The 25,823-nt window shown below is 32.6% G+C and overlaps 2 long non-coding RNA genes across 3 annotated transcripts; one reads left to right on the top strand and one right to left on the bottom strand.

Moving 5' to 3' along the window:
- On the top strand, positions 1 to 24,704 carry LOC143229106 (uncharacterized). 2 transcript variants are annotated; one of them, XR_013015670.1, is made up of 4 exons: positions 1 to 1,373; positions 9,580 to 9,644; positions 21,260 to 21,322; positions 23,083 to 24,704. It is a non-coding gene; the product is annotated as an uncharacterized LOC143229106 (long non-coding RNA). The 2 variants fall into 2 exon arrangements; XR_013015669.1 differs by having other exon boundaries at positions 23,045 to 24,704.
- Positions 8,810 to 21,154, bottom strand: LOC143227901 (uncharacterized). Its single transcript, XR_013015130.1, has 4 exons — positions 21,143 to 21,154; positions 20,599 to 20,695; positions 14,565 to 14,653; positions 8,810 to 10,060 (listed from the first exon to the last, which is right to left on the bottom strand). It is a non-coding gene; the product is annotated as an uncharacterized LOC143227901 (long non-coding RNA).
- Positions 24,705 to 25,823: the final 1,119 nt, after the last annotated feature.

Genomic DNA, 25,823 nt, shown 5'->3' with positions numbered 1-25,823 from the left:
CCACATGCGCGTACATCTTCCAAAATATGTACCTGAGCACGCATCTACCAATTTGTGCACAAGCGCGCATGTACCAAAATAAGCAAATGCGCGCATCTACCAATTTATGCACATGTGCGAAAATAGGAACTTCGTGCGAGTGTACAAAAATAAGATCCTGCGTGCGCATATACCAAAATAAGCATCTGCGTATACCTTCCAAAATGAATACCTGTGCGCGCAACTACCAAATTATGAACACACGCGCACATGTAATAAACTAAGCACCTTCTCGCGCATGTACTAAAATAAGCACTTGCATGCGAAACTGAAAACAAGCACCTACGTTCGCATGTATCCAAATAGCCACTTGCACACGCATCTTTCAATTTATGCACATGCGCGCACATGTAGGAATATTAAGAACCTGCGTGCACATCTATTAAAATAAACACCTGCGCGCGCAAGTACGAAAAGAACCTACGCGCGGATCTACCAATTTATACATATATAAGCACATGTACGAAAATAAGTTTTTGCGTGTCAATGTACAAATTTATGCACAAAATCAGCACCTTCGCGCTCATGTAGGGAAATAAGCATGTGCGTGCGCACCTACCAATGAATGGAAATGGACGCGTATCTATCAATTTACCTACTAGAGCGCAAGTAATAAAATAAGCATTGGCTCGCGCATTTACCAAAATGACCAACTGCGCGATCATGTACCAAAATAAGCACCCGTGCGCCCATCTACGAAAATAAATACCTGCGAGGTAATGTATGAATATACGCACCTGCGCACACATATATATGAAAATAACCATTTGCAAACACAGGTATCAAATATCAAAATAAGCATCTATTAATTTATGCGCATGCTCGCTCATGTACGAAAATAAGCACTTGCGTTCTCAGTTGAATTTTACTGTTTTTGGCTTCACTTGTGGATGAATTTTAGATTAATGTATTAACACAGAGATATTTGTTACAGTTAAAAAACGCTATTGGCATGACTTCCTTGGAATTGGTTTCAGATTTATCTGCAGAGGAGGTACAGATGTAAATTCATTGGGTTTTAGATCCACATGCACCGGTAGTGATGGTTTTTCTCTCCAACATAACACCGCTCAAAGGAACAATACAATCTGTGATACATAAATTTGGGCAGTTTTTCTAACATCTTCCACCAGTGTCATGTCATTCACTTTTGTGGAGAATTGTTCTTTCCCTCCTTTCTTCCTGTTATTTCCGGTTCTCCCAGGAGATCTTTAGTAAGTTTCTCAACATATACAGAGTTGATATATCCACAGTTAAGATGCCCTGCTTATAGCTTTGTCCTTATTCAAACATGGGAAAATTATATAATTCCTGTCATCACTGCTCATACTTTGGTAAGTTAGATATTTATGTCCTCTGTCATCTTAGTTACTTTAGATGAATTGAAAGTTAGTTACTGATTGCTACTTTGTTTTTCTGGGTAAACTTAATTGTCTTGGATGTTCATTACTATTACTATTATAATCCTAATTTTTAGAAGTGCAGGACTTAATTATGTGTCCTTCATTGTCCTTGTTAATTTAGATATCTGTTAAATTAGACATTAATTATTAATGTGTTTTGTTAGGTAATTCTGGTCAATTTGCACATTCTTTATTATTTCATACTTTGTGTACTAGATACAATTAGATGGTTTGTCCATAAGATATCACTATTTTGTTAACTGAGTATGCTTTAATAGTTTCTACATTACACAGCTTTACTACTTGTAATATTTCATTTATTCTGTCTGATTGTTTTTCATCATTGTTAACTGTATATCTTATTATCCTAATTTTCATCAGTGGGACTTAAAATCTTTTGACTTGTAATGTATTCATTTATTTCCCATGGCTAAACTTGATTTTGGCTACTTCAACGTTTGTGATACTAGAAACCTAATTTAATCCCAGTGATCTACACTTTATTGTACTGCCCCATAGTGTCCACTTTGTTGATAGCTGTTTGCAACTTTAAGTCCAATTCTCAAATTCAAGACCCTACCATTCAGACTAACCTTCTGTGGATTATTGGCTCCTGCTTGCTTCCATCCATTTGAAGTCCAGAGACCACACTACTCTGCTCTAACAAGATGCACTATTGAATAGGATTCCTAATGATGGAGAGAAGTCTCTTCTTACCCTTCTCAACACCTCATTCAGGGATGAGTTCTTCTTTTCAACCTCAGTAAAGTTTAGCTTCCTCTTTCATCTTCATACTTGGAATGAATAATTCACACATCCATCACCTTCCAATCTCTGATCTACCATGGAGTGTTCACTCCATACCACCTTTACTGAGGTTGTTAAGCTTTGTCCCACTTTCCTCTACTTCTGCTGGGATGATGGTTGTTATGGTGCATTACAACATCTTCAAAGTGGTCACTTATATCATAGAGCTAGTGGTACCAATTCCAGGTTTTTGTGCTCATGGTCACCACATTATGATTGTAGCTTTCCATTTTCCTGGCTCCCTAAATTTGGTGTTAAATTGATTATATTCTCCCAAGTTTCTCCTCATGGAGTGGCCCCTCATTTTGTGTGTATCAACACTTCCTACCTACATGTATGGCTTTAGTCAGTTCCATTGTCTCAGCCCAGTCTCTGGTTGAATGTGTAACATTTTTCCTTTCCTGATTCATCAAGCCTCTGTCCATGTCTGTTACCACAGATAATATATCTTTTGAATTTTGTCTCTTTCTCATTGTTTCTGCACTTCCCACCTTTCCCTATTATTCACCCAGTTGTTAAATAAAGACTTCTCCACTTTGATTGTGTCTAGCTATTGGGTGGCTTTACTGATTACCCAACATTTCATCTGGCTTCATTTTTTTCCTTTCTTTTCCCTCCTTTTATAATACTTTAAATTGTTTATTGTGATCTAAATGTGGTCCTTAATGCTCTTTCATCCATATAAACTTTTGTCTTCATGTTCTATCTACCTGCTCTTCCTAAAGACCTCTTTCCTTCTCGTCCTTCCTTGCAGTCATAGTTCAGCTACTTATGTCATTAATGTTACCCACACATTATATCATCCCTCTTATGTCATTCTTTATCCAAACTGGTCCTTCTTCTCTAAGACCTATGCCAAAATTTTAAGTTTTTCACTCTCTCACCTTTTCTAAACCTTCCATTTCTAACCTATATTCCCATTCCAGTCCTAATCAACTTATTTGTCCAATTGGGCATCAGCTGGTAAGCTATACATTTTATAAAATTTTAAATGGACAAAAGGAGCTTATTATTTCATCAAGGATGTCCCTTTCAACTCCCAAATATGGTCACCCCTTACTACTCATGTATTCATTCAATCTTTTCTTAAACTCAGTTATATTTTCTTCCTCAACCACCCTTGAAGACAGCTAATTTCAAAAACCAAATTCCTTGTTTAAAAAGTAATCCTATCTAAATTATAAATAATTCCAACTCTACCAAAGTTTCAATTTATGATCCCTTGTTCTACTGTTATCATTGCTAGACATTCAAAACGTTTGAATGATAAATACTATCAATACCCTTAATAAACTCAAGCACTTAATCAAGTCCCCTCTGAAGTTTTCCTCTCTGGAGAACTCAAGTTCAGATATTTTTAGTCTGTCCTCATAGGACAATCCAGCCATCCCAGGTATCATGTTAGTGTCTCTTCTCTGAATCTTCTCTCACAATTCAATATCTTTGTGGAGGAAGAGATATCAAAACTGTATAAAGTACTCTAAATTTGACCTTGAAAGTGATCTATATAGTGAAACAATAATACCTCTTGTCTTGTATTCAGTATTTCTATATATACTACTACAAATCCTATTAACCATATTGCTAGCTACAATACACTGCTTAGATGACTTAAGTGATTTTTTCTATCATAACATCATGATATTTTTTTTTTTTACGTGCAGTATTTAATATATTCATATTTAAATTTTAAGAAGAATTTGAATTGAGAAAACCCACACACATCACATTTTGGACATGTAAACATCTGCCATGTATTGCCCCAATACATTAAATGATCTAAATCTCCTAGTAAGTCTGCAGCATCTCTGATGCAGTTAGCAACCCCAAAAACCTTAATGTCATTTTCAAACTTCAAAATTTCATTACTCATTCCAGAATAAATATCATTAATACAAGTCACAAATAGCAGATAACTCAGTATAGAGCCCTGAGACACACTACTTGTTAGTATGACCCAGTCAGATCTAATTCCATTTATTACTGTTTTCTATCCAATTTAACAACATTCCTCCCAGAACCACATATTTAGTTTTTGTAGCAAGTGTTTTGTAAGGCATCTTATCATCAGATGCTTCCTGAAAATCAAGGTAAACCAAATCCATGGTATTTCCTTAATTAACTCTATCAGTAACATCCACAAAGAATGTCACAATATTTGTTAACCAAGACTTTCCCTTCCTGAAAGAATGCTGGCTCTTTCATATTATGTTAATCTGCTTTAAGTGAATTTGTAATGCATCTTTAATTACACGCTCCAAACACTTTCCAACTGCTGATCTAAGATTAACTGGCCTATATATCTCAGGATGGCTGGTATGGGTATTAACACTTTTACTAATAAAGCAGAGAAGAATGTTGTAACCTTCTTAGGTCATTTTCAGGTTAATCATACCAGCTGTCCAGAGATACATTTTTACTTTAAGTGGGTTTCTCATCATCAAGAATAACTGGCCTATGATTGCCTGGGAAATGTTTATCACCTTTAAATATTAGACTAACATCCAACTTCCAGTTTTCTAATATTCTTCCACTACTTAACGACTTATAAAAAGTATTAGGTTGTCATTCATAAATACAATCTTTAAGTTTCTTTAAAACTCTAGGATAAAAGTTGTCTGGTCCAGGGATTTATCAATTTTCATGTTTTCCAATTTTAGTCTTACAGTTTCAGAACTTCAAATGATATATTTTACATCAAAGCTTTCTCATACATTAAGTGCTCTAGTTTGTCCATTAAGTTTAAATTTATTGTGTTTATTTTGTTTATCCCAAATATGATTGCTTAAACTTTACTACACCATACTGGAACTGTCCTGTATTTTATGTATAGAATACTCATGTCATGTCTACATATCAATTTTTTTCCTTATGTTCTTACCACATCTGTTGAAGATCACCTGCCAGCTTTTTAACCAAATATTCAGAATTAGATCATGTTTCATTCCATCAAAATTATCTTTACCAAAATTTGGGATTAGGATACAATTTGTCTTCAATTTTACATGTAATAAAATACCAAACCTAATAGTTCCATATCTGCATGTACTTAAAAGCTCACCAACCACAACTCTATCCTATTGACTTTGGAGATTAATATTAAATCTAATATAGATTATCTTATTCTCGGTTCTGTCACCAATTGGTGTACAAAAGAATTCTGAACAATTTCCAAAAGCCTATCCCTCTCATTGTCAGATGCAAAATTATCCCAATTGATAACCCTAAAATTAAAATATCCCATAATAACATCTTTTCATTGATATCCGTTAACTCTAACCCAAGCTGACTCAACCTTATTGCTGTTATCTTTAATATACTCTAACTCAACAGAATGTAGTTCACTCCTCACACATAAAACTACTACTCCCACTGTTTTTTTCAATATTCTATATCTAGTAAATAATCTGTAGATTGGTATTTCAAACAAATTTCCTTCATCAAAATTGTTCAAACTTAATCCAGTCTCAGTGATACCCATAATATCAAAATAATCAGCTTTTCCCTGATGGGTATTGGTAGATAAAATAATAAACTAATTGGTTGGAACAGGCCCATCTCACATGGGATCTTTTCATGATGTTGGAGTAAAGTAGATGCCTCTGTTCCCATTAATTACAGTTGCAGAAGGTTCTGTCTCTGCTTCTAGAGGTGAGAGTGGGAGACTTTGTCCAAAAAATATAAAATAAATCAAAATTACTCTTCTTTTCTTTCCAGAATGATTTCAAATTGTAATATGAAACTATACTCATAACAGTATACATCCATTTACAATTAAACTTTACTTTTCTCCCCGTTTGACTACCCTTTGAACTGTAACTACTATTTGTGCCATTATAAGTTGCATCACTCAATATGCACGTAGCTCACATTATGCTATTGAATTACACTACCCAGAGCTACTACCTAGTTGCTTGCATTATTGTCTTGTAAAACATTTTTATTACATTATTATTACTATTTATTTCACCTAATCTAATCTTAACTAACCTTACAAAATCCCTATTTTTACATTTTAATTACCTTTAGAGTATTGAAGAAGAATAAACAGGAAAAATAAGAAATAAAGTACTTACCCAATTTCTGTTTTTTCTTGGTGTCAAATGTTGAGAACACTTAAGCATATTTTTATAGTAATGATAGCAATGTATGAAATATTTTGTTAATTAGCTGATGCACCAAAGAACATAGACTAATAACATGCAAAAGGAAGATAAGTTTCTCAAACAATTACAATATTTCTGGCTTTTCTAACTATGCAACAAAAGCTGTTACAAATTCATCCAAGTTACTTGTTGTGATTCCCATGGTAACAAAAGTTGTATTGTAAGAGAAACTGACACTTGTTTATTCAGATGTAACTTAATACAAAATGTCATAGGATAGATCAAACCTTGATATTCTATTAGTTATAGGTAAAATATAATTAAATGTAAAAGACAATTATTAACAAAAAGAGGATGTGACAGGTGGGTGCAGCAAGAGGGGTCTGATATTCTATGACAGCTTCGTAACCAAACAAAATTGAAAATTATGAAAAATTATGTTTTGTCTGAGCAATCAAGATTTTATAGTGAGTAACTTTAATTTTGTACTTTATGAATGTGTGATGGATAAAACAGATGAGAAAAGATGCCTAGAAAAAGTGTCACACTCGGAGAAACACAGTATTTTTTAAATATTGCCCTGCAGAATTAATACATTAAAACTTAAAGAATTAAAATATAGATTATTAGTTGAAACTTTACACTCTGTTAATTCATTTAATGTAGTCAAAAAAGCACATTAATAAATTTTGAACATAAGACACTAAAACTTTGTTTCATGCACAGTAAAGGATACCTATGGCAAAAGGGTTAAATCTCAAATTCACATTAACAAATTAGAAAACAGAAGTTTATCTAAAACAAACAAGTAGAAACAACAGAAATCAAACACAAGTTAAAAGTGATATTAATTTGTGATCAGTCATGGTCCAAAGTTTGTTACATGGAGAATGATTTAAAAACACATGTTTATACAATAGAATGCCAACTGAGAAAGTTAGCATAGTGCTAGAGTGGCAGAAGTAGTTAGCAATACTAGTAATAAATGACACAATATGATTGATGGAGGGTGGTCACATGATCAGCACATGTTCTGAAATGGTGAGAAAATAAAGGAGTAGAAAAGACTGGTGCACTGATAGCAAACAGTTTTATAGCAATGCTTATAGGGCAAACCAGGACTGAGATAGCTTTGGGTGAGAGGAAGTAATGTTGTTTTGGAAAAAGACATCAGTATAAAAAGATGTTGCAATGGTCTAGAGTAATTTGCCACTACAACCAGAATAGAACAAAATAATAATAATAATACTTTGACAATCACAGAAATCCAAAGGGTGACTTTTAAATTACTGAAATACAAAGTTGATAACTTACCACACAGTAAATGAATATGTGTGAGGCTAGGACTTGAAATTAATGTTAATGACCAATATATAAATTCAGAATAATAAATATTTCAATGAATAAATGAATCAGGAGTAAAAAGCAACAACAAACTTAATCACAAAATCACTAACAACATTTAGTAATAATCAGTAATAATATTCTTCATCAATATCTTGTGAACTAACTTGTGAAAGCTCAATGTAGGATTTTCATTCACTTGTTAGATCACAAGATTACAAACCATGTGACTGTAATTTTCATAATGTACAACATTTATGATATCTGTACATCACCACCAGGGAAAACTGATGCCAGTTTCATATTACATGCATGTGTATTCAAATTAAACATGATCATTTAGAAGGTGAGCTGTTATTTTAATGCAATTAAAAATTCATAGATAAGCTAGACAATAGAAGGAATAATAAATGAATGCTAACAAAACCGTAACCAAATATAAAAACATAATTTGTTATTTCACAGTGTTGATGTAGCCTCTTTCTTGTAACTTTATTATACAAGTTACATGGTTTTAATTTTGTCACGTGAATAACAGTGTTAAAAAAAAGTCATGACAAATTCACCAAGTCATCTCCAGAAACCACCAAATCATCTGTAGGTAAATGTTATAAAATTCATATTAAATTATCCCATTCACTTTTCACATTTTTTAAATAAATTCTCTCAATATGATCCAGGTCATTATGACCAATCATGTGACTTCTTTTTACTAATGTAAAATATTTTTTGATATAATGCTTCTAACTTTCAATATAGTGTGTATACCTTCACAACTTCTGTAGTCAAAGCTAATTTTATGTTATATGCCTTGCCTGATGGCAGTGAGAATCTTATTCATTTTGCTCCTTCCTCTTGATCTGAAAGGCACTACAAGTAGTAAATAATACAACAAATAAATATATGAAACACAATGATATATCCAATTATTATGACTTTTTGAAAACAGTCCATCTAGTTACACATCTTTAATTCAGACTGCTGAGATTTAATTGAAATATAAAAGTATGTATATCTTATATTAGATGTAAGACAATTATGGTAAGGTACTCATGATGACTCAATCTTATTTTATTAATCCATATTCACAATGTTAAAACTTTAAGAAAACAAATTTTTTATACCAAGCAATTATAGCCATATTATATTCTCTGAATACATGTATCTTGACTGTGTAAAAGGATCTGAGAATGGTATCTGTAATAATTAATTTAAACTCAGCTAAGCCAATACAAATTTAACAGGTGATTACACACTGTTCATTAACAAGTCCCAAAATTGTTTTATAGAAACAGCTGTTTAATATACATAAAGTTTGTTCAATAATAACTGCTATTCAAGTTTGATAACAGCTGATTAGCATGTGTCATTTTTGTTCAACAGGAACTGTTGCTCAGAAGTAGGACTAATTAATTGTATATGTAAAGTTTGTTAAACATGAACTGATGTTTACATTTTGCACTAGCTGTTTAGTATGACTCATATTTATTAAAAAAACTGATGCTTAACTTGGTAGTGGCTGTTTATCTTCTTAAGATTGTGCAACATGAAAAAATATTTAAACTTTGTAAAAACTGTTTAACACACCTATAGACGTTAATCAATTCCTGTTGAATTGTCAGACACATGTTAGACTCAACATAGTTCAAGAGAAGCTAACATAAGAATACTAACTTGTCAATAAGTAGTTACACACACCATTATTTCTTTTATAATGATATATATATGTATATATATAGATTCTTTTTCAACACTACTTTCATTAAACACAAAAGGTGTTAATAGTACTTGAAAACCACTGTTAGCTACATAACTTAAATGTTTTTGTTCTTTACGTTTAAAAAATCTGAACATTAATGAATGATGATTTTGTTTACTAGTGTAATGTTTTTCCAATTATCTGATGTTCTGAACACAGGGTGAGACCTCTTCTTTCCATTTCATGGTAAGATAAATATTTGTTTGAAGGTGCTTTATTTTATTTGCAATATATGTTTCTTTCAAATGCTAATTAAAACATCCCTTTACAATTTATAAAATAACTACTGTAGAGAACATTATGTTATAGATTTCTAGAAACTTACCATTAGAAGACAACAATATTGCTAATATAAAGTTATTAATAATAAAAATTCAATTAGAATAAATCAAAAAATAAGTTATTACATATGAAACACCAGAAGCACACATCAACACAACCTCCCCTCACACATTTCATCATCCTAAACATCTTTCTACAGTTCTACATCTTTTTTCCTCACATCGTTCTTCTACTATTTCCTCAGCCTCTGTTAAACCTTGTAAGGGATCTACATCAGGTTTGGTTTCATACCTTTTGAACTCAAATAGGTAGCATCAAATCTGCTCACATTACAGAAAGAAACAAACAGTTCATATTAGACATTATCAAAAGAAAAAGATTCAAAATTGTAATTTAGCTTCATAAAATTTCCATTCTTGTTTGCAGTTTGATGGATAGAAAGCTTACAAAAACACATACATAAAATAAATATATAATATTTACCTTCTTTAATAAGACCAAACATTACTAACCTCTGATGAATATATATTTTGGATATGTACTACATACAAATTTAAGCATACTTCACAAGCTTATTTCAGATAAAGAATTCCAAAAACTAATGAAGTGTTCTCTTAAGTAGAACAGAATATCACCTAGTCTTTACAGTTAATAGTCTGACTAAATTTTGATATACCTTTTTGGTAATTCAGGTCATGTTTTTTGTTTGTTTGTTGTTTTTTACAAGAAATACAAAGACAGTTAAGTGAAGATACTGAATAACAATATTAACAGAAAATAACTTCTGTCTTTTACAACCAGCTGTTGCAGCAACTGATGTCATTATAACTACATGTGTTCTCTGACACCCTTATACCATTTGAGTTACTAAACACTGAACCTACTGACCTATCTAATGTACGATAGTAATTTAACAGTTTGTAGTATAATAAAGTGTAATTATTTAGTGTCACTGTTATTTAAAATGGAACTGTAGGTTGGTGGAAAGAATAAAAGCCTTTATAAATACTGACAACTAATAAAACACATAGTAATTCAGGAATAAATCATTAACATACTGATTTGATTTTATCTGTGAATCAGGTAGTTAATGCAATAAAGCATCATCTATCACATAATGAACCACAATGAAACAACTATTGATCTTTGTTCAAGAAAAGTTTGAGAAAATATGCATGTAAACACGTGTATACTAAGCATCCAATTAAGTAAACTGTACAACTTCCAAAATAAACAGAGAATTAAAAACAGTTTTACAACTAATACAAATGCTACATTAAATATACAAATAGTAATAAGGTTTAAGGCAATGAATGATCAGTGGTCAAGAAATGACTTTCAGTTTTCTTTCACTAAAGTTTTAAGGTGTATTCCTCTTTCAGACATAAAATTCAGTACAATTATCCAAATTGGACATAGTAGTCTAATACATGTTCATTAAACATTTCTGTTTATGTTTTAATTATTAAAAACAAATGTTGAATGAAAAATGGAACCATTAATATCAAGTTTAAAGCATTCCTTAGCAAAATTCAAAGTACATATGCTAGAAAATAAGGAGAAAAAAAACTAAATTTTATGCACAACCACAAGGCCACAACAAAGTATAAGAGAGCCCACAGAGTAACTACAGTTCAAACCATCTGTACAAACAGGAGTAGAAAAATGCTCCAGAAAATGCTCAGCAAAGAAAGGGTGTTACTTCTAATAAAGAGTATCCACCTTCTTCAAATGGCACAAAGAAAAGTCACAGGTCAGGATAGTAATTAGCCTCAGAGGGACAAGGTGACAGCACCGTCATCTAATAACAACCACAACTGATTGTAATAGCACTGATTTTCACATTGAAAAGCATGACACTCAAGTTACAGCCCTCAGTCCAAGATTCCTTTTGGCTTTGACCTGCAAAGCATGAGCATGGACCCACTAAACACAAATGCAATTAGAAAGAGTGGAATACCCACGAAAGATATTCCAGGCCTGTTTCAGAGTCTTTCATGTCTGCTAGCAGGCAGGAAACCACCATGGAAAACAAGTTGAGGTTCTGAGTGTATAACAAACAGCTGCTAAAATGATACAATTAGCTGTTGTCTCCACCTAATCATTAATAGCTGGAAGATTAAAAACAGCAGGACCAGTTTTGGGCCATTTTACATAGTGGCACTCAGGTTGGATGACACTGACCACACCCAGTCTCTCTCAAAATGACAGGAATATTATCACTGTCCAGTGTCACTGTAAACTTTCCAAGAAAAAAAGAGAAACAGAAAAATGAAAGGGAACAGACAGATAGATCATTAGCAGTAAAAGACTGACTAGATGCATGAAAACAGATAAAAGAACCACCACTGATTAAGAGACAAGTTATGATCTAAGAGTTTATGCTAAGTGAAACAACTCCTACCATCAATATCAGCACCACCCCAAAGAAGACTGTGTCAAGTCTTCCAAGACAAAAAATAAAGGTAGCCACAGTTCTATAACAGCATCAAAGTTGACTGGTTTTAAGTTCCTCCATGATATAAGTAGAGAGAACAACCAGTGATGGTACAACACAAGAAGATATTGATAGCTACAGCCTCCAAGTGTATACTGGCACATACAAGGGGGGTTCTTGCTGTTTAACCAGCAATGCCATCCCTCTATGAACTTATCCATCACTTAACCTGTTATTTCAACATAAAGAAAACTGCCAAAAGGTGACAGTATCAGCAGGTTTTAGGAATACTTCCTGTAAAGAAAGAGACTTAGGGTGAACAGGAATCACTCAAAGCCTTAATTTCATCCAAATTAGAACAAAAACCTTGAAAGTTTCATTGTATGAAATTATCCATTTTTAATTAGATGGAGGAGTATTGGGTGAAGAACTCTTCTGCTTGCAACCACATTGCTTTTTTGTAGTAGGAGGTCTCTTGACCTCCTTGTAACCTGGAGTTATTTATGCAAATTTCTGTCAGTAGAAGCAGGTTCAAGTGACAAAGAGTGTGAATGGATAATTATTTTGCATCTGGTTAAGTAATGTTGTTTACAATACAAAAATGTTGTACCTCTTTCACCTACATAAGGCAAGAATGGAAAAGAGGGATAAGAAACACCATGATGCAGTGAGGGTCAAGTTGACAACTGTATGTATCAAGGTCTTTGCAACCACAACAGGCACACAACAAAGAATTATGACAAGATAACTTTGTATGTTCACACCATTGACACTGGAAACATCTGAGAAGGTTAGGAACATATGATTATATTTTCTAGTAGTAGAAATATCCTCTCATGATAGAAGCATGATGATGTGGTGATGTAAATGTCAAAATTAGAACACTGGTCAGTTACATAATTCTGTCCTCAAAAGCGGTGATGTGTCGTAAAGCAGAAATTCCTTTGCTAGAGAAACCAGTGAGTATCTCCAACTCTAAAATGTTTTTAATAGCTCTCTCAACAATAACTCCTCATGAAGAGTTCAAAATAGCATGTGGGATAACCTCAATAGGAATTTTGACTTCACAAGGAGTTTGCTAAGATGTGGCATAAATGTTTCAATCAAGATGTCTCCAGAACTTAACTTCTTGTCTGACTTGAGAGGGACAGCAAATCCCTCTAATCTGTTCTGGACAAAAAGTTGTGACATTTGCCCTAAGGATCTGACAGTATAGGAATGTGAACTTAGAAACATAGGTACAGGAATTGACTTTGATGGTGACTGTAGAACAGAGATTTCTGTAAGTAGTAACTTACCAAACAAGGAAAGGAAAAATATTCTGTGCCCTCTGACACTATCAACCCTGGAGTCTCATGAAGGGACATATTACAATACCAACAAGGACACTATAATGCCAGGGATTCATGAGCACTGTACCCAAACACCAGCATCAGACAATGTCTACAACACCTGCTCAGAATCCCCAACTCTGGTACTCAGCTGACTCTAGACCAAAAGGACTAGGCAACTGACCCTAGAAAGGCCACACATCTAAAAGAATTTAAGGCCAAAGTGGTGTGTTGCAGTGCTCCAGATACTATTTATCAACCAGGATTCTTTCCCCTCTTCACAGGTCTCCATACTCTGCACACGCATGGGCTGATGTTCAGGTCCCAAAGGAGGTAAACTAAAAATAAATAACCTTCACTAGAAGTCTCTAAACCACATAGAAGAATCCATCTTGAGAGATTTCCTATTTCAATTTCATTTTGTAATCTTGGTCAACTGATAATGCTATCAATACTGTTACTCTGTTTTCATGAACTGTATTACAATTCTAAATGTCTAATTTAATTTTTTAACTTCTTAAACCTATTACATATGTGGCATAACAAACATACCTATAATAAACTTTACAGTAATATTAAACCATACAAGACATTTTATTTTACTGAAATTTTCTACAGCATATTTCTAAAATAATAAACACTAAGTATGCAAAATAATAATAGAGAAATATTAAAATTGTATAAATTACTTAACAATTAATGTAGTGATTTTCAGTGTCTTGAAATTTCTAATAACTTCTAGCACAATGTTCAATATTCTATTATATCATACAATATCAGTTATTTTAATACAGAGTTTTCCAGCCAAACTTAAAACTCTGAGGTAAGTTCACATTAACACAGATCAGAGATCGCAACTTTTCTTAATGCAACTCTTAGAAAACAAAAATTATAAAAATTAATAACAATAAAATTAGTTTCAAGTCCTTATTTATAAATATTTACATTTTTTATTGATATTACAACTCAAAGCCTTCTTTTAACATAAAATATAAACAATAAATTTGCATATTCCCTGATAATTGTTACAAAATCCCTCATTCCCAGATCACTTACATGTTCCTTTTCAATCCTCAGGCTAACAATCTTCAACCTGTATCTAAGTAAGGGCAGCAGCAGTCTCCAGTGCATATCATGGAGTCCTTCTATACCAAATATTCCAGCATAAGTTGGCAGCTGTAAGAACTGTTAAAACTGCATAAACACATTGCATCTTTAACAAGTTTCTGATTTGATCAGCATAAGAGGGATGTAATTTTTGTCTTATAACTGGCATAAACAAGTTAATGGTAATATAGAAATACTGTAAGTACATAACATTGCACTTCATGCTACAACAATCTGAATGAAAATGTAATGAACTGAAGTATGTATTCAGTCAATATAATTAAATATAGAATATCATCAACAACAACCATGTACAGTGTAAATGTTTAATATACAACTTCAACCCTTCTATAATTGTAATTTAAATGTTATGCAGTCTGTTTGCACCCTAACAGTATCTATAAAAATTAGTTGTGGAGAAAATAATTCAACCTACCCTATAAACTAACCTCTGAAGCTTCAGAACTTGATTAAAATAAACTATAAGTAAAATTTGAAAAGTCTCGATGAAAAACGGTATTCCTAGTTATAAAGTTTAGCATATTCTGCAAGTCTATAAAGAAACTACACTTCTATAATATTATATATGCAACTAATTATGGTTGTTTACTACATACTACTGGATCTTTTGACATAATTATAAAAAAATTTGAGTAATGTCAAGATAAACAAAATGAAAAAATTCTCTACTTTTCTAATGACTTGTAACAAGTTCCTTGTTATATATATTTGAACTGCTACGTTTCTAGTCATCAAAACACAATGCATGATAACATTACTGCTGAAGTAATTCAGTAAAAAATATGTACTAGATAGTTTCTCACAAAGAGTACACATCAAATAAAAATAAGCTCCAGATTAGTTGTAAAGGCAAAAATTTTAATAATTTAAATACAAAATACATAAGAGTACATATATCAATACACAAAATAATATTTGCACAAGAGCTAATATTAAATTCTTAAAAGATTGAATTTCTCTGGATTAGCCTATTAAGTTGTAATGACATGATCAGCATTATTTATGAGCAACCTCAATGGTTCATGTGAAAAGTATCACTCACAACATGGTCTTCAGAAAGATCATAAGACCATGCTGTGTAAAAGAGATTACAATATACATATAAATAAAGCCAAGCAAGATCAAGATTTTAATATACTGGAAGAAAATTTTCTGAAAAGACAATTTCACCAACTATACAAATAAAGATGTATAAATGTTTGTTGTGATTAATATTTATAGTACCAAGCTAACAGGATTATGGATATTCATCTCTTCAGTTATTTTCATAATGTATTTTATCTTGTTAAAGTGAAAATTTATGTTAGTATTTTCCTACACTGAAAATGTATTTCTGATAGATACCTCCTTACACAAACTGGCTTTCCCTGACTAGTACTGCTCTCTACTGGCTCAAAGTTTCAAGACATATCACTAGCCCTGCATCTCCTGCTTATGCATACTTAATGCACATGATCATGCAGCAGCTCTCTTAATCTGCACTCATTAATCACTTCAAGATCGTTCAGAAGACCTACACCATATATCATTGGAAGTGAGGAGGCAGGGTAGGAAATCCTAGTTTCCCATATGATACCTCACCTCCTGCCACAAAATAGCTAAAATCCCACACTGAACTGGTGAAAGTCTAATACAGAAACAGGATACCCCTAAAGAAAGTGCTCAAAAAGACCAGAAGGCATGAAATGAAAAGCAAAAACAATGCACCTCAGTGGGAGATCACACCACACCTGATTCAGGTCTGCTTTTCACTCTTTAATGACACTGTGAAGTTTGAAACATGAAGGAATCCCAGAACATGTATAATCAATGAATGGGACTCCTGGGTGTTGAGTGGCTAGGATGCAACAAACCATAGTGGTAGTTCAATCTCAAGCAACACCAGACAGTATCTGGAATGCTACATCAGATTTGCAGTAGGTAGAGGAATGCCTACCTTTCCTCCTTGAAATGGGAATTGGTAAAGAAGTTGAGCTTCCACATGAAAATCCATCATCACTTGCATGATATCCAACCCAACCAACACCAGTAAAACTGGCACCCAGTAGATTGCATGAAGGTGGAAAGCTCAGACAAGATGGCATAAACTTGATAGGAACAGGCATAGTACTTTTGGTCTGCAGTACAAGGAAGATAACTGGTTGTAAACAAGTGAGAAAATATGCAGTATCCAGCTACAAACAACACAAGATCTGCCAGGAACTGACATCCAGCCAATAGTAGATAAAGGAACCACAAAGGTGAGGTGCATCTCCAATCCAAAACCTGTTGGCTACTGGCATTCATCATTCACTCTACGGTAGGAGGAAGGAAACAAGCCAGCACATGAGAACTTACTTAGCTGTACCATTTCCAACCATAGATCCAGCAGTAGTTAGGAGAAACATCTCAGTATGAGAGGCAAACTGCAATTATAGATGTTTGATATATACGTGACATGGTGGAATGCTTCAATTAAAACCTGGTGGCATCTGGGATTGATCATCAGTTCCAAAGTGGGAAAGACATCAAGATACAGAAAAAAAATAGATATATAGAAAAAAATATAGCACAGTGCAACAATTAAAAACAGATGCAATCTTAAACTGTACATCAGGTCAGTACCAGGAAGTTCCACATGCCATCAAAACATGCATAATGCCACCCCTCTACTCTCAAATAAATGGTGTGATTCATCGCAGGAGGACAGGCCTCCATGATACAACACTCCAACACTCAGGAACTGGTAAGAGTTCTCATACTCCACTGTAATAAAGCTTGAAAAAATGAGCATTGGAAACTCAAGAGGACCAAGTAACTGGAAACGGTGTAACAAGCGGCCTTAAAATTCTATATTGAAAAGCAGAGCTACCACGTTGATAGGGTATATCAACAAAAACTTGGATGCATCTCGAATTCTAAATCAGGTCTGCAGTAGGAAAGACTACAATGTAACTGACAACAAGTATTGTCACAGGATGGAGAGTGTTTTCCAAAAATAAAGTATACAGGTCAGACTCCACTTGCCACAGAGTAAAATCCATAATATAAAAACAAAAATATCCCTGAAAAGTCACACATTTTGGAAAAACTGGTAAAATACCAAAATGCAAAACTTGAACAAAGTGTAAAGAAAAATGAAGTCGTGAGAATAACTGAAAATACAGACAAAATACTGTGAGCAAAAAATAGCATGTATGTGCAGTACTACTTCAATTAAGAAGTGATTTGGTGCACATGTTGAAAGAGTGTTGGTTACAATAGGAGTTATGTCAAGCTTCCATTAGTGAAAACCTGCTCCATGATCATTTGAATATGAATACGCAGAAGCAGGATATTATAGGATAATAGCATATGTTAAACATTTGTGCTGATAGAGAGCAATACTAGTCAAGAAAAGCTATTCTGTGAGTGAAGGTAAGATATCAAAATAGTATATTCTTCTCACTGTTTATGACCAAAATACAGTTCATATAGTACTATTTTTATGTAAATAAATATACCTATTTTAACATCTACACTTGTTACCATACAGCACTACATAGTTTACAAACAAGAGCGTTATATAGCTAGTATATGTAATTGAACTAGTTATCTAGAGCAAATACTGTACAGTTGTAAAGTTCCACTGTAGTAATGAAATAAATTAAAAACTACTCATTTATAGTTTTAGTACATAAAATAAAGATTACTGAGAAATAAAGATAATATATAAATTAGCTATGATTGTTCAATTTATACACTAAATCTCCTGGCTAAAGATCTATAAATACAGAATATTAAAGAACATACACTGAAATAATGAAATAATTTATAAATAACCACACAGCTACTGCTGCATATAAAGAATGTGGTGGTTCTATATTTGCAATGCCACAGATGCCCACTGAATTAGAGTGGCAGATTACTTGAAACCATATTTGAGTTCATAAGCTTTATTAATTGTATTTTGAGATAAGGCAAGAAATAGACAACAACATTATACAATGCTACATTAAAGATATGTTCAAAATATCAAAGCACATTGCTGTGTCATTAAATAAGGTTCAGAATGATGAATACAATATTGGTGAAGATTTGGACAGTGAGATGCTTGACAGTTATGCAAAGGAAAAATTGAAAAATGTAAATGGAGCTCTTATATTCATTACCTAGTCAATATCTTGCAACTAATTTACAAGGGAAACAACTGAGCTTCAAAGAGAAGGAAATAACAAGTGAGAAATTTCCAAATGTTGTTGCAACAATTTTAAAATATAAGATAAAATTTTCACCCTTTCTGAAACAAGTTTCATAAACCACCACTGCAGTTTAATCACTTTGTACAATGGAAGTCCCCAAACCAGATCTTATATATTTCTATTTGCAGTTTTGCAGGTACGGCTTATAACCATAACCTCTCTGGTGCATTAGTGTTTTCATCATTTGGAATGATCCATCCAAAGTGAGAGACCAGGGTAAGGGAAGTAATCGTCACTTACAAATGTTGCAATAAAAAGCCAATAAAAAAAGGATGCATAAAATCTAACTTTTTATTTAAATAATGGTAAAACTGTTCTAATTTTTATGGTGAAATAAAACTCATTATAAGTGAATTCATTTCCATTTGCTTACTTGTAAAACAGTAGTTACATTTATGCTGATTTCTGCATTACACATGCATGAAATTTTGGTAAAATTCAAAAATTAAAACTACCACAACTCGAAAATGTAACAAGACCTACTGATTGAAATGACAGGTTGCTTTGATTTTACTAAATGTAACAAGATGTAATGAAGAAAACTTTTTATGTATGTTCTTAAAAACAAAAACGCCACACAAATGGTTTGTTAAAAAGGTATCTCTGCAGGACAGGTTGGTTCTTTAGAAAGAAAACTGGCTAGATGGAAGAAAGCAGAGGGTTGTTACAAATGGAGTTCAGTCAAATTGGAATAATGTAACGAGTGGGATACTTAAAGGCTTAAGGTTATGGCACTCACTCTTTTGGATTTTTATAAATGACAAAGATGAAGGAAGTTAACAGATTAATTAAATTAACTGGTGATACTTCAGTTTTCCATGTTGCTGGATGTGAGTAGAGTACTACTGCCTTATAAAAGTATTTGGAGAGATTGATGAGTTGAGAAAATAAATGGCAAATGACTTTTAATTTTAACAAATGTACAGCAATTCCTGCAAGATATCACAACTTGAATTATAATTGTTGTGACAGGATTACTCTTAATTGTATTACGGAAGAAACAGATCTAGGTATTCTGGTTGATCAGTATGAAGTCGTTTTAGTAATGTGCCATTCCTAGTGGTAAGGCAAAATAGGATTTTAGATACTGCATGATTTCATCACCACCTTCAATAGTCACTCTGTTGGCTCCTTTAAAGGATTGTAGTATAAACTTAAATTTTGTTGCACACAATTCCACTTTAAACCTTATAAGTTAAGATCAAGGCAAAACAAGTTATGAACCAGTGTTTAAAAGAGCTTTACCTAACAAGTGTTTCACCACTGATAGCAGAAACTGTTTGCACTATGGTCTAAAATTCTAGAGCTGTATGGTCACTAATACTATACACTGTACTGGTAGAATGAAGTACCCTCACCACTGTTTCTCCAACAAAACCAGTGTCAATTTTCCTTGCTTCAAAATGATTGCAATTCTTTTCTATCTCTGCACCAAGCAAATTAATCAGTGTTTGTTTGCATCTTTTAAACTTTTGTTTGTAAAATCTTCTTAAGATTGTTATTATAAGCTTCTATGTATCTTGTGCTAATAGCTTAACATTTCGTAGATGGTGTGATATCACCGAAAATTAGTCGCTTTTGGGAAAAATATGTAACAGACTTTTCCAATGTAAATTTTTATATGCTCAAATCATTAAAGTATATTCAAATGAGAATTTAAATTTTTCGAAACAAAGATATTTCTTGTACTTAAAAGCATCAAAAAAATAATTTTGGTTCGCCAGAACAATTCGGAAAAATACCTGCAACAAGTCGTACGAACACAAACGTCAGAGACAAAAACCTCCAAAGTGTGCCAGGCGACAGTGCGCAAAAAAAAAAAAAAAAAAAAATCTCAGTCTAGGAACGAGATGAACCACTGAGTAATTAGATAGATATGCATGTTATTGTACACACAGACATACCAGTCAGGTGACTGATGTAGTAACTATGTGATCAAACACTAGATGGATTATGGAAAGCCTGTAGAGAAAAGTGGTGAGGCTCCAAAGTTAATTTGATATAATGAACTCAACTACTGTATGCTGAAGAAAAATCTTATGAACTGTAAAGATACATTTCATATCTACCAAGTGTTTTTAGGAACGTTTTCTGAATATTCAATACTTTAAATTTACAGCAAAAGATTGTGTGTAATTTCATATATTTCCAAATTTATGTGATTAGTTTCATTAGTTAACTCAATCAGGAAGTACATACAGAAACAAAAGTCTGTTGTTAAGAAACAGTTTTGAAGCACATGTTTTATTTTTCTCACGAAAAGTAACATTTATGTTGTTATTTTACAGAATGAGTCATAGTTAGTAATATAGCTAGTGTGTCGTGCTCATCGTGAAAAACCTTGTATTCCAACGGTGACATTAAACGTGCTAAAAAAGATTAACGATCTATTGTTTTTCCCAGTGTATGTTTCAGCCGAGAACCTCAACTGCACTGGAGGACACCGAAGAGATGCTGATAGGCGTTGTAAGTATATATGACACTCAATAACTTTAACTGTTTACATTAAAGACAAATAGATGAAACAATTTTAAAAACATGTAGTTTCAGTTCAATAAATACGTTTTCTGATACTAAACACATTGTTAGAACTATAAAATTAACACAAATTTAATAAATGCTTAGATATGTACTTACAACGCTTTTAGTTACATATCTTCCTGGTCACTGTGACAATGGATTCCAAACTTACTGCCTGCCGTGCCCAGGAGGGACTTACATGACATCTTTTGCTGCTGATGTCTATGTAACTTGTCCAGAAGACGAAATTACTGATGAAAAGGAGCCGATAATAAAGACCTTTGTAGAAGTAATGGGACAAAAGGGTTTTAAAGTTTTCTTTTATTGTTTCCTTAAAATTTTAAAAAGGTTTATTTCTGCTCAAACAGATTGTTACAATAAAACTTCTTTATAACTTTCATGGTTTTTAGTGCATCAAAAACTTTGCATTTATTGGGAAATCCCACTACTCGTTTTTAAAAATGGGCTCAAACATTTACGACAGATAGTATTGAATAGCTGTCTTCTCTCTAGCATATCATTCCAAAATTAGGAACGGCTAGCGCTGAAATCCCTCGTTCAGCTGTCCTCGCAATTGAAAAACAAACAAATATAACGGTGTCTCAATCTGTGTGCTTCACGTCATTACTAAAAATACCTAAAGATATTTAACTAAAACAGTATATGTCACAAAACATAACTTAAATCTATGTTTAATATGCTTATATTGCATACATAATCTTGTTGTTGAAATAAAAGAGAGTAATTTGTCCAAATGCAAAACAAATGTTTTAATATAATATTATAATTATATTGGATTATCAAAACTTTAGCACCGTGTCATAAGTTCTGAATAAAACTATTAGAAAGAATTGTTACCAAGTAAGCGAAAAAACTTCGTGAGCAGTGACGTACAATGTTTATAGTCGAAATGATAGTTCTTTATGTTGGAAATTCACAGTGAAGAAAAAAGTTGTAAAAATTACTGTTAATAATAGTGTTGAAGTGACTACCATTCAGTGGATACGAATCGACAGCAAAAAGAATTATGTACCATAATAAGTGAAGAAGCTAATTATAGAACTTAATACAGTAAGTGAATAGCTATTAAACACACTGGCTTTATTAAGTAGTCAATGGAAAGACAGTTTGTTTAATTTGTGTTATATTCTTACAATTTAAGTGAATCAAAGTTAATTTAACTAACTGTATCATACTGAATTGAAAAATATGTCAATTATCGTAAAGAAAATGTCGAGATTTTTCTTATACAGTCTGATCACGTGTGTTTGGAAGGGAAAGCCAGTAGGGTTCTTGATATATTGTCTAATAATTTAAATATGTTGGAAAACTCAGCTGATTTCCCGTTATATAACTATATAGTTGTTGTTATTACAAAACTGTACTACTTGTCTACTAGTTAGGGAGCTCAAATAACATAACAGGCGTCATTTTTCTTTGCTAGTTATCTGTTTAAACTGTAAAGAAAAATTACATATACATGTATACAGTTGGAAAATTTTAAACATTATCAATGCTTAACATGAAAATATATTATAAATGTAAGAAATATCATATTTATTTAATTAAATTTTTTAAGATTATTTTTTAGCTTAAAGAATTATACACTTTCCTATTAATATTAAGTTACATTTGAAGTTCTCTTTCGGTTTTATGTTATCGATACAGTGCATAAAACGGTTTGAAAAACGACTCTCTGTCTTAAGATCCAACTGAAGTGGTTTTCAAGGTCACGTTCCCCTGGGCTTCAAAACCTACAGTTGTAAGATATCCTTGTTGGAGGTAAGAGCTAGCACTCATTTCGATCTGTCTTATTGCTTTGTGGTAAGTTACATGTTATCTTGTAGTTCTTGATAATTAAAGTATGTGGAACACAGGGATTATTCATTTGAGTATACTGGTGTAAGAGAGCATCTGGCCTCAATACCCATTTATCTTTTAATTGGATAGTAGGATTGGGTGTTCTGTTATAGCGCTCCCACATTTGAAAATGTCAAGTGTGTTTAGTGCCCCTTTGGTAGTTAATTTGTGAAAACATCAATATGAACTTAGTAAAGCTGAATATGTTTAATTAACCTTACAAATAAGGCCAAAGTAAGTTTTCAGTTACAGTCAATACTACTTACCAAACTTGATGATCTTTTCAAGTATTTTTGTAGATGTGTTTGCTTATGAAGAAAACAACAAAAAAGACAACTATTTAGAGTTAATCGTTGTTAGTATTGTGTTTATATAGAAAACTGAAAGAAAAAATCGCGTTTTTATTTCTCATTTTGTTGTATAAGATTATTATTTACGTTCTTTCTTAAATGTTTCTATACGCAAACTGCTGTTAGAAACACCTACCTTTGTGACGTACTATTTCATGTATTTGCCTTTATACGAGATAGCATGTTCATACATCTGATTTCAGGCGAAGTATTAATTTTAGACCTTTACCTTCATATCAGGTATTATGTTGATACATCTGCTTTCATGTGCGGTTCTATGTTTGATTGTTCGAAACAGCATGACTGAACACACTTGCTTACAGAATCGATGCAATTATTTGTTGCTTAAGCACAAGAGTGCTTTTATATTAATATCTTTAGCTATATTAAGATCACAAATAAAGGAATAACCCATTATCCCTAGCTTATTAAATAATAAATAAATAATGTATATTTTAGTGTTCTTGAAATATGTGATTTATTTATTTATTATTATTTTTATGATTGTTTTCTTTGTTGTTTCTGCAACGGAAATGAAAAGGCCCCTGAGGGGATGGAAAGTCTTGAAAAACTGCGTCCTGGGGTCTTGTGGAGTTTTTGCCGTTACAAAGCCAGAAGACCAAGCGCTTGGTGCTGAAAAGATTATCTCTAGTGAATTAGATATTTTGGAAGCTAGTTCAATGACCCTTGAATGTGAGAAGACCCTGATAGATCAGATTAATAAAAGAGAAACTAACATGCTGTTAAAGCAAACAGAGACAGAACCAGCCACTTTGCAGACGATAAATGAAAATTACCGAGAAGAAAGAAATACAAAAAGAGCCGAAAACGTACCCAAGTCTGCTTCAGGTTCTTGTGAAGATATATCAAAGAAACGTGTTACGATAATCGTGAATAATAACAAACCTAAAGAGACATTAAAATCTGATTCACGGACAACGGTTCGTATACGTTTAAAGTTCTTGTTTTTTAAAGTACTCAGTATTATACAGCGTAAGTATATATTCATTAATAACAAATAATATTAAACTTTCACTTCAGATAGGTTTATTTATACCTACATATATCTATATGTGTGTATACTGCACGGAGCAATTAAAATATAATGGAATTAATAGTACATTATTAATGCTAATGCAAATTTACTGTTATAAAATAATTACAATCATTCTCATATTTAATTTCTGTGAATATCTGACATCGGATTATTTATCTGTATTTGGTTCAAAATTTAATTAACTTCTCATTCATCTTACGTTTACGATTAATATTTGGTGGAAGGAAATTAACATTTTTAGAGTTAAAAACATTTCACTTTAATGTAATGTATACTATGTCAAACTGTGTGAACAATATCATATCGATATTGCATGTTTAAAATCAGTGTTGTTAAGGCCCTGGGGCATCCACAACTACTGAAAAAGATGCGTTCAGAGAATCCTTAACGTTCAGAGTCATTTGAATACATGTGATTCTTCTTCCAAAGAGACCTATACATGTTCGATACTTTTGAGGTCTAATAAGTCTGTACACTAATTAAACTGGTCAATCACCTCTTCTTCAATATTATTACATGTGCGAAAACAATGATCATCCATTCAGCTGAAGCCAGAACCAAACGTAACAATATATGATAGGGTAAGAGGTACTTCCATTGCTGTTATGTATAGCCTTAATGACATCTGGAAAACATAAAGGTCAGAGAGTCCATTCGAGATTTTTCATTTACATATATATTTCCATTTCTGATATTAAAGCAAATTACTTTGTGTCTTACTGTAACTAGAGTGTATCTTTTTTGTTAATATTTACAAGCTTATTGAGTGTTTTAACCGTATGTACACTGAAATGATGTTAGATGTAGCTATTAACATCTGATTCTGTTTTTAAACAGTTATCCTATAATTGCAACGAATCGTTAGATAACGGTAACCTACTTAAACTGTGGATTTCATTCTGTTTAGTCCAGTACCAGCGTATTTGTGCCATTTTGTTACAAGTGATTCCATCATATCTTGTTAATAACACTTTGAGACATTTTACAACAGTGTTTGTTTCCACAGTCACCTAACTTTCATTGGTCTGATAGACATTTAGTGAGATATCCACTTGTCTTATTTAGGACTTTACTAAGGTCACTGAATATTTTCAAGTATTATAAACTCCGTGATTTACTCCAACTATGATAAGACAGTTTGAATACTCTTTCTCATTATAATGTAAAGTAAATAACCATT

This window comes from Tachypleus tridentatus, chromosome 10 (assembly GCF_004210375.1).
Source record: "Tachypleus tridentatus isolate NWPU-2018 chromosome 10, ASM421037v1, whole genome shotgun sequence".
Lineage (NCBI taxonomy): Eukaryota > Metazoa > Arthropoda > Merostomata > Xiphosura > Limulidae > Tachypleus > Tachypleus tridentatus.
This window is presented reverse-complemented; position numbering and strand designations above follow the sequence as displayed.